At 31.0% G+C, this 11,312-nt stretch overlaps 1 non-coding gene across 1 annotated transcript; it reads right to left on the bottom strand.

Annotated features, from left to right (window-relative positions):
- Window positions 1-11,035: 11,035 nt before the first annotated feature.
- On the bottom strand, window positions 11,036-11,109 carry TRNAN-GUU. Its single transcript has one exon. It is a non-coding gene; the product is annotated as a tRNA-Asn (tRNA).
- Between the last annotated feature and the right edge of the window lie 203 nt (window positions 11,110-11,312).

The raw sequence follows: 11,312 nt of genomic DNA, 5'->3' as shown, positions 1-11,312 counted from the left end.
TAATAATAATAATAATAATAATAATAATAATAATAATAATAATAATAATAATAATAATAATAATAATATAAACATTTAATGCCAAAATTGAAGGGATTGGAATTCCCACAGTGGAAAAGGGTATGAACACCAGTGTCTTAGAAATTCGTTTGACATCAACTAAATTAAACAGAGGAGACGAAAACAATTTGATGAACATAAACCCTAAGCATGCTTCTATTGGAAATTTAGAGAGAAAAAAAGGTAAGAAAAATATATACCCTTGAAAAAACAATTTCTTCACGTTTCTCTCCACAACAAAAGCACAAACAAGAACTTCTCCCATTTCTCACGATCTCAGGAACACAACGACACCACGAACAGTGTAATAAGGTCTCCACCACAGCACTACCTTATTATTATAAGGTGAGAATCACAAAGAGTTTGATGAGCTTCTCTGTTAATTTTGGTGAAAGGAAAAGTGAAATTCTTAAAGAGAAAGGCAAAGAGAGGAAGAGAAAAAGATATTGTGTAAGCATAACTCTTTTGCGAAATCTCAAATCACGTATATCTCTTCCTTCTATCAAAACCCATGTTTTTAGAGAATATCAGTGAGGGAGTTCAACTCCCTCCAATTAATCAAAATTAACTCCCTTGGGAGTTAATTGTTTGAATTTCAAACATTCGAATATTATTTAATTATATTACATTAATATAATTAAATACCATATATTATATTGCATATAATATATAACTTATAGTTTTTATATGAATCATATTCATTAATATTCGAATCATATTCAAATATTTAATTCTCTCATTAAAATTTTATATTATAATGTATCACATACATTATGCTTTATAATGTAATGTATCTACATACATTATACTAGTTGTATCTCATACAATTAATTTTCTTTAATTAATTTGAAAAATTCAAATAAATCTAAAATTAATTTGATTCTCATTAATCTTTATTGAGCTAATAAGGGAACCTTATGAACCTATAAATTGAAGCTTGAATGGTACGAGATTAATTAATTAAACTCTTTAATTAAATTAATCCTCATTTATTAACTGTCGATCACTCCACTAAAGACCGACAACTGCACTCTTCGCATTATATAGATATATTTCTGTGTCCATTGGATATAACCAATCAACAGTGTGTTGATCCTTCACAAATTGCTAGTAAGTACAGCAAGGTCAAAATTACCGTTTTACCTTTGTAATTACATTTGAAGAGATTGGAATTCCCCACAGTGGAAGAAATTAGATGCATTAATCTCCAATTTTCATTTTACAGAATACAAAAAATTCAAAGTCACAAAAACCATAGAAAAACATAAACCTAAGCATACTTTCTACAACACAAATTAGAGAGGAAGAGATTAAGAAATCACTTACCCATTGAAGACCAATTCTTCACGTTTCTCTTCAATTCATGTTGTCTTCTCCCTATCCCACGAACATTGTAATCGGACACCACCAAGGGTCTTCCCCATTATTCTCTGGGATGAGAACCGTGTGAGTTTTGGGCTTGCACATAAGTTTGGCAAGAGGGAAGAAGAAAAGAATTGAGAGAAAAAAAAAAATCTTCTCTGTAAACAACATAGAGAGAAGGAGAAGAACCAGAGAGAGAATGAGAGGGAGGAAACTTTTCTCTTCTCATTTGTTACGTGAGAGAATGAGAGATTAAGGGGTGGTGAGGGAGTTGTAACTCCCCCCCCAATTAAATTTGAAATAATTAAATTCAAATTCTAAATTTGAATTTAATGCATATATTAACCACTTTAATATATATTTAAACTATATATTATATCATACATAACATATAATCTATAGTTAATATTATATCACATATAACATAAACTATAGTTTATTGTTCTCTTAAATAACCTAAGGTATTAATATGAATCAAATTCATTTTAATTTTAACCTATAGTTTTTATATGAATCACATTCATATAAATAATAATTGAATCATATTCAAACTATAACACCTCTCAATAAAATATATAAATTTAATATGAACCATATTCATATTAATTTTAACATATACTTCCTATATGCATCATATTCATATAATTAATATTTGAATCATATTCAAACATTTATTTCTCTCATAAAATTATATAAATTTAATATGAATCATATTCCCATTAAATTATAACATATAGTTTTTATATGAATCATATTCATATAATTAGTATTTGAATCATATTCAAATATTTATTTCTCTCATAAAATTATATTTAAATTTAATATGAATCATATTCACATTAAATTTTAATATATAGTTTTTATATAAATAAAATTCATATAATTAATATTTGAATCATATTCAAGTATTTATTTCTCTTATAAAAATGTATCAACATACATTATATTATATAATGTATCAATATACACTATTTAATTGTATCTTATATAATTAATTCTCTTTAATTAATTTGAACAATTCAAATCACATCAAAATTAATTTGATTCCCATCAATCATCATAAAGCTAACGAGGGGGCCTTATGGACCTATAGATTAAAGCTCCAATGATACGAGATTAATTGATTAAACTCTTTTAATCAAATTAATCAACATTAATTAACTGTCGGTCACTCCACTAAAGACTGACAGCTGACTCTTCGCACTATAGATATATTTCTATGTCTATTGGATATAACCATTCAACTGTCCATTGATCCTTCACAAATCGCTTGTAAGTACAACTGTGTCAAATTACCGTTTTACCCCTGTAGTTACATCTAACTCCTTAAGTACCACTGATTCCTCTAATGAACGATTAGTCATAGTCTAACTATGACCAAATCCGGGCCAGGAGAGGATGAGGTGTCTCATTGTTCAAGCCTTGAAATCGACCCTTAAGGGATCAATTTATCTTCTTACCCTAACTATAAGGAAGGAATGAATCCTTTCTTGTGTAGTTGTGCTTTCAGATCCCCAATCGGACGAATCCCCAAAATGGTAGGCTTATTGAGTCGAAAAATTTGGCCACTCTCACCCATACAAATTAAAGGATTATCTTCATAGGCAGTAGTTCACAACTCACTCAGGATTAAGGTCAAGTCACCTATGATTATCCTAGCGAAATGTAAGCCTCTTCTAGCAACGATGTTATAAAGAGAGACTTAACATTTCGTAGTCCGATCTTTATACAAACTCTTTTGTATAAGATACCCCCGCTCACATGTCTCCACAAGAATGATCAAGATCAGATCATTTGTAACACTTTACAACAATTGTAACAACTACAAAGCGGGTTGTATCAGTAGTGTTACCAAAATAAGGCACCCAACCTTATCCATATACTATAAACATTTAGGTTATCACTTAAACATGATCCACTTGTATGTCTCCACATATATGTTTAAGTTACATCAAATAACTTTGGATCTTAGGTTAATGGATTATTGCACAAGTAATACAAAATTAATCAACCATTGATTCAACTAACATAAAACAACAAGACTTTAGGGCATACATCCCAACGACATCCAACTCCTTAAATACCACTGATCCCTCTAATGAACAATTAGTCATAGTCCAACTATAATTGTACCCTTCTTTGAGCAGTGAGAGGGTGAAGGTCCTCATTTTTCAAGACCTGGAATCAGCTCTTAAGGGAGCAATTCATCTACTTACATTGACAAAAGGAAGGAGTGAATTCCATCTTGTGTAGTTGGGTTCCTAGTTCCCCACTCAGATGAATCCCCAAAATGGTAAGTGAAGGAATCAAATTTCCGTGGAAGCGTGTGAATGTCTTGCATTTAGATAATCAGTTTTTGTAGAAACAAAAACAGAAAAATAAATCATTCAATTTTGGGATAAACATTCAAAGAAAACATAAGCATGCTAATAAAGAGGAAGAAGAGAAGAAATCAAACTTACCTTTTATGCTGGCCTCTAATCTCCATTATTTCTTAATCAATTAATTAACCGTTAATTAATTAATTAAGTAACTATACTAAATCATATTTAATATGGAGTTAATTAACATATAAATATCATATATTTATATGTATACATCTCTTTATGAATCCAATTCATATGAATCTAATATTTGAATTTTATTCAAATATATCTCTCTTATATAATTTGGATTATAGACCATATCTATAATTAACCATTATATATTAATCTCATTAATATAAAATTTCCTCATTTGATTTGAACAATTCAAATGATTCCTCATTACTATCCTTTAGTGAGCTAGCAAGGAGATCTTATGGACCTACAGATTAGAAGCTCCAATGATATGAGATTAATTTATTAAACTCCTTTAATCCAATTAATCAATATTCATTGACTACCGATCACTCCACTAAGGACTGATAGTTACACTTTTCGCGCTTAGATATATTTTTGTGTCCATGGATATAACCAATCAACAAAACGATGACCCTTCACAAATGCTCACAACTATAGTTAGGTCAAAATATCATTTTACCCCTACAGTTATATCTAACTTCTTTAGTACCATGGAATCCTTTAATGAACAACCAGTTTATAGTCTAACTATAAACTAACACCGCTTGAGCCAGTGATAGGTTGAGGCCTCATTGTTCAAGATGCGAAACCAGCTATTAAGGGAGCATTTAATCTTCTTTCACAAGAAATAGAACGAAGTGAATTCCATCTTGTATAGATGTGTTCCTAGCTCCTTAATCAGACAAACCTCCAAAATGGTAAGCTTATTGAGTCAGCTATCATGAGCACTCTCACCCCTACATATCAAAGGACTACCGTCATAAACAGGATTTCATAACTCACTTAGGATTAAGGTAGAATCTCCTATGGTCATCCTAGTGAAATATTAGTTTCTTCAAGTAATGATGTTATAAAGAGAAACTAATTATTTCGTGGTCCGATTTATGTATAAACTCCTTTATACATGATACCACCACTCACATGTCTCTACATAAACAATATGGTTCATATTGTTTGTAATACTTACATCTCATGTAACAATTACAAAGTGGGTTGTATCCGTAGTATTACCAGGATAAGGCACCTAACCTTCATCCATTTACTATATACATTTTAGGTTATTACTTGAACATGAACCACCTGTATGCCAACTATATATTGTTTAAGTGATATCATATAACCTTGAATCTTAGTTTATTGGATTGAATTAATGTTGTTTAAATGTCAAAAAAATACCTCTAATTTTATTAGATAAATAATTTGTGCTAACAAAACTACAAACCACGAGATATACTAGATTTAGGACATCAATTCCAACAGTAGGCATATTGAGTCGGCGAATCTGGCCATCTCACCCATGCAAATCAAAGGACTGCCCTCATAGATAGAAGTTCACAACTCACTTAGGATTAAAGTCAAGTCACTTATGGTCATCCTAGTGAAATATAAGTCACTTCAAGTAATGGTGTTATAAAGAGGGACCAATCATTTTGTGGCCCGATCTTATACAAACTTTTTGTATAAGATACATCCACTCACATGTCTTGACATGAATGATCAAGACTAGATCATTTGTAACACTTTACAACAATTATAGCAGTTACACAGTGGGCCATATCCGTAGTGTCATCAAGACAAGACACCCAACTTTATCCATATACTACAAACCATTTTGGTTATGTTGGGATTGGTATCCTAAATCTCCTTGTAATCTCGTAGTTTGTAAACTTTGTATAAACATATTGTTGTTAATAAAATAAGTGTTATTTTATAAGCATATACTCAATCTAATAAACTAAGATCCTAGGTTATTTAATGTAATTTAAACAACTATGTAGAGACATACATGTGAATCTTGTTTAAATAATAACCTAAATGGTCTGTAATAGATGGATAAGACTGGGTACCTTATCCTGGTGACACTACGAATATGATCCGCTTTGTAGGTATTACAAGTGCTGTAAAGTGCTACAAATGATTTGATCCTAATCATTCATGTAGAGACATGTGAGTGAGGATATCCTATACAAAGAGTTTATATATGACCGAACCACGAAATGATTAGTCTCTTTATGTAACGCTGTTAATAATAGAGATTTACATTTCATTAGGATGACCATAGGTGACATGGCCTGAATTTTGAGTGTGTTGTGAATTCCTGCTCATAAAGGCGGTCCTTTGATTTGTATGGGTGAGAGTGACCAGATTGCCAACTCAATAAGCCTACCATTTTAGGGATTTGACTGACTTGGGTGTTGGGAACACAGCTACACAAGACGAAATTCACTCCTTCTCCGATGCAGGGGCAAGTAGATAATTTACTCTCTTAAGGGATGATTCCGGGGGTTGAACATAGTGGCCACACCCTCTCCTGGCCTGAGAGAGACTTGATCATAGTTGGACTATGACTTATTGTTTATTAGAGGGATCAGTAATACTTAAGGGTTAGATGTAACGTGTTGCGTTGGAAAATGAGAGGAAAATAAATATGCAACTTATGTTATGCATTGGTCTCCATGCGTCGATGGTCATGCGTTGGATTAGGAAATATATAATATGCATTTAAGAATGTATGTGATGACCTAGCGTTCTTGTCACAAGTTTTCTCGCTTTCTCGCCAAGTATAATGAGAACGCAACTTTCTCGGGATGATCCAAGGTCAAACATAGGGACTTGCAACTCAATGTTTGTGAAGTAATGCGTTTGAGGCAATGAATAAAAATAAAAAGATAAAGGTAAAGGATTATGTGCTACTCCTACTCCTAAGTAAACAGATTGAGCAATGGAAGTTTAACTATGAGAATTGATAGAGATGCAACAGTCGTTTATACATAATAATGTTCATTATGTTAAGTTGCCCGAGTAATCCCAGCTCACCACACTAATGCATCGCGTACCTCTCAGTGGCTGACCGTATGCTTATATCTCTATAATGCATGGTTGCGTCAAACATAAGATCGTGCCTATCTCTAGGAACAATGCATACTTCGCTTTAACTCACCCTCTCAGGCTGTTAGTTGCGGCTAATCAGCTCATAGACAAGCATTGCAATAGCCCACAGACAAGTGTTGCAACAGCCTCACACCAAGCGAAGAGGATTAACTCACTATACTTGCACAACGCATACCTCTCGATGGGTTGCTACATGCGTCCTATCTCTAGGCTACACGATTGAGTATGCGATCACCTTTGATAACTAAACGATGAAGGTAAACAATGACATAGATGAAGAAGATGAAGAAGATGGCGCTGAAGGCATTAAGATATGCATTGATTACAAAATGTCTTAATATCTTAAGCTAAAATGTAATACAATACAGAGACAAAAGGAGAAATGGAAGGCTTGATGAAAATAATCTCTTACTTTTCATCCAAAATGCGTCAAGGCTGCTGGTGGCGCCATGGATGGATGGTGGAGACGTCTCTCTTGAGCTCTATCTCCGGTTGTCACTCAAAATGGTTTGTGGAGTGAACTAATCTTTATCACATGCAGTCAACCTTGCGGCAGTCTAGGACCGACGCCTGCGATCAATTGCTGAAATATCTGTAAAAATGGACACTTTGATGCGGAGTAATGCATGGTATAAGGTTAGTGAGGATTTTTGGTGCTGATTGATGCAAGCTCACTTTTCACATGAATTCTTAGTATTATCAACGCATATTTTGCTTGTTAGCCTTCATAATTCTAAGTAAAAAGGTTACAATAGTTTGTATTTCTACGAGCTATCATAATGATAGGGGCAAAACTTTAATTTTGGTTCAGTTGTACTTACGAGCAATTTGTGAAGGGTCATCGCATTGTTGATTGGTTATATTTAATGGACACAGAAATTTATCTGTAGTGCGAAGAGTGTAGCTATCGGTCTTTAGTGGAATGACCAATAGTTAACAGATGTTGGATAATTGAATTAAAGAGTTTAATTAATTATCCGAGTACCGTTGGAGCTTCAATCTACATGTCCATAAGGCCCCCTCTGTAGATCAATAGGGATTTAATTGAGAATTATTTTTGGATTAATTTGAAGTATTCAAATTAATTGAAGGAATTAGTTATATATGATATAATTAATTAAATTAATTTTATGTAAGATATAATTAATATAATATATTTAATACATTATAATTTAAGGTAATATGAGAGGAATTTGAATATGATTCAAATACTAATTATATGAATGAGATTCATGCAATTAAATTTAATATAAATATAATTTATATTAAATACCATAAATAAGTTGGGAGGAAATAAATATTTGAATATGATTTAAATATTAATTATATGAATGAGATTCATATAAGTGAATTTAATATAAATGTGATTTATATTAAATATCATTTTTGTTGAGAGAAAATACATCTATAGGTTATATTGTATTTATTATAATATGTAACTATAGATTATGTGTTAGATGAGATATAACATATAGTTTATATACATATAATAAGGTTGTTATTATATGTATAATTATTATTAATTTAATTTTATTAAATTAATATTAATTAANTCACTCAAAATGGTTTGTGGAGGTGAAGAATCCTCAAAGAAAATCTCGCTCATGCTCTCATCTGTGATCGCAAGCATCTGTCTTAAGGCTGAAGCTCAGATGCTTTAAAGTGAAGATCCAAGGTGCTATTTATAGAGCTTAAACACCGACAACGTTCATGATTGTGTTCTGCCTCTCTGCTACCTTTGTCGCGGTATGGGCAATGTCAACATCATTTTATCTTGTTGATATTCCCAAGGTATGCGTTCGAGCTTATTTCTCCTGAATTGCCAACACATTCCATCTACCTTGCGAGCAATCTTTTATCACGATTATCACTCTGTGGACAAAACATTCCATGCAGTGAACTAATCTTTATCACATGCAGTCAACCTTGCGGCAGTCTAGGACCGACGCCTGCGATCAATTGCTGAAATATCTGTAAAAATGGACACTTTGATGCGGAGTAATGCATGGTATAAGGTTAGTGAGGATTTTTGGTGCTGATTGATGCAAGCTCACTTTTCACATGAATTCTTAGTATTATCAACGCATATTTTGCTTGTTAGCCTTCATAATTCTAAGTAAAAAGGTTACAATAGTTTGTATTTCTACGAGCTATCATAATGATAGGGGCAAAACTTTAATTTTGGTTCAGTTGTACTTACGAGCAATTTGTGAAGGGTCATCGCATTGTTGATTGGTTATATTTAATGGACACAGAAATTTATCTGTAGTGCGAAGAGTGTAGCTATCGGTCTTTAGTGGAATGACCAATAGTTAACAGATGTTGGATAATTGAATTAAAGAGTTTAATTAATTATCCGAGTACCGTTGGAGCTTCAATCTACATGTCCATAAGGCCCCCTCTGTAGATCAATAGGGATTTAATTGAGAATTATTTTTGGATTAATTTGAAGTATTCAAATTAATTGAAGGAATTAGTTATATATGATATAATTAATTAAATTAATTTTATGTAAGATATAATTAATATAATATATTTAATACATTATAATTTAAGGTAATATGAGAGGAATTTGAATATGATTCAAATACTAATTATATGAATGAGATTCATGCAATTAAATTTAATATAAATATAATTTATATTAAATACCATAAATAAGTTGGGAGGAAATAAATATTTGAATATGATTTAAATATTAATTATATGAATGAGATTCATATAAGTGAATTTAATATAAATGTGATTTATATTAAATATCATTTTTGTTGAGAGAAAATACATCTATAGGTTATATTGTATTTATTATAATATGTAACTATAGATTATGTGTTAGATGAGATATAACATATAGTTTATATACATATAATAAGGTTGTTATTATATGTATAATTATTATTAATTTAATTTTATTAAATTAATATTAATTAATTAAAGGGAGGAACTTATAACTTCCTCCCCCATTTTCTCTAAATCAATTACGTGGGTTGTGCGAGAGAAGAAGATGAAATTGATTTATCTTCCTAAAAACACTGGAAAAAAAGTTCTATCTGGGAAAAACTTGCAGAGAATTAAAGTTCTCTCCTCCCTCTCTTCCTCTCCATCTCCTTTCCTCTTCCAAAGCCTTAATGCAGAGCCCACAACTCATTTCATTCTCAATCCCTAAGGAGAACACAGGAGGCTCCGTATGGAGAAGGAGATCCGTTCGTGACTTGTTCGAGGGATTCTTGAAGAAAGTGCTCTTCAAAGGTAAGGGTATCTGAAACCCAAAGTTTTCCTTTAGTATTGCATGCTATTATTTATGTAAATACATATCTTATTCTTGTTTAACTATAAAACTTATATTCAATGAAAAATGGAAATTAGAACGATCTTATTTCCACTCACGATTCTCTCCTCATAGAGTTCCTTCAAGTTATTCTTTAACAATAACCACATGTATGTCACCACATATATGTTTAAGCTATATAAAACAGTCTAGGATTTTAGTTTATTGGATTGAGTTAATGAACATATAAAATAACGATTATTTTATTAATAACAATTTATTTATACAAATTTACAAACTACGAGAATATAAGAGATTTAGGACACTAATTCCAATAAAAATAAGCATAGAATATATCAGTATGTTAATAATTAGAGGTGAAATTATACTTTTTTAAATTAATAATATGTTCAGGTTGATTCAGATTATTTTAATTTTTAGAGGAATCATGAACAAACCTAATTCATAAAAGTTCCATTTATTTGAAGTTAACACAATGCAAATCGGGCAGTTAGGGCTGGATTGATTAAGTTTTTCAGGTCATCGAATTTTACACCCTTATTATTGACCAAGAGATCTATACTTCAAATCATCAATTCTCATTAATGTATTTTTAATATATAAAGAGTATAAAACTTTTGTTTATTAATTTAAATATGATTTATCAACACATTTTATCAATATTTTTATTGACATTTTCATAAAATTTAAACTTCATTTTAAATCTAGACTATATCTCGTTATTTGGGGAAAATATGAAACGTGGAAAAATTTTCCTTTCATAAATGTACATATTTAAAGAAATTTTTTAAAAGGAAGAGGCTGCCAATTTAATTTACAAAAAGAGAGGGAAAAATAAAAAGTGTATAACGCAGGTAAAATGAAGAAAGAACGCTAGAAAAAGGGTTCGAACCTTCGACCTTGTGGTTAACAGCCACACGCTCTAACCAACTGAGCTACTCCAGTTGATGTAATATATGAATAAAACGTTTATAGACAAATGTGAAACAATATATGGAGAATAAAATCTTTCTAATTTTAATTTCTAGAATCCACTATGAATTATTATATGCATTCTCCTTTAATTTTATTTTATTTAGAAAATTCTACATTTATTAATTTTCGTTCTCTAATATAAATATTCTTGTATTATTTATTCTTGATAACTT

Source organism: Benincasa hispida, chromosome 11 (assembly GCF_009727055.1).
Source record: "Benincasa hispida cultivar B227 chromosome 11, ASM972705v1, whole genome shotgun sequence".
Classification (NCBI taxonomy): domain Eukaryota; kingdom Viridiplantae; phylum Streptophyta; class Magnoliopsida; order Cucurbitales; family Cucurbitaceae; genus Benincasa; species Benincasa hispida.
This window is presented reverse-complemented; position numbering and strand designations above follow the sequence as displayed.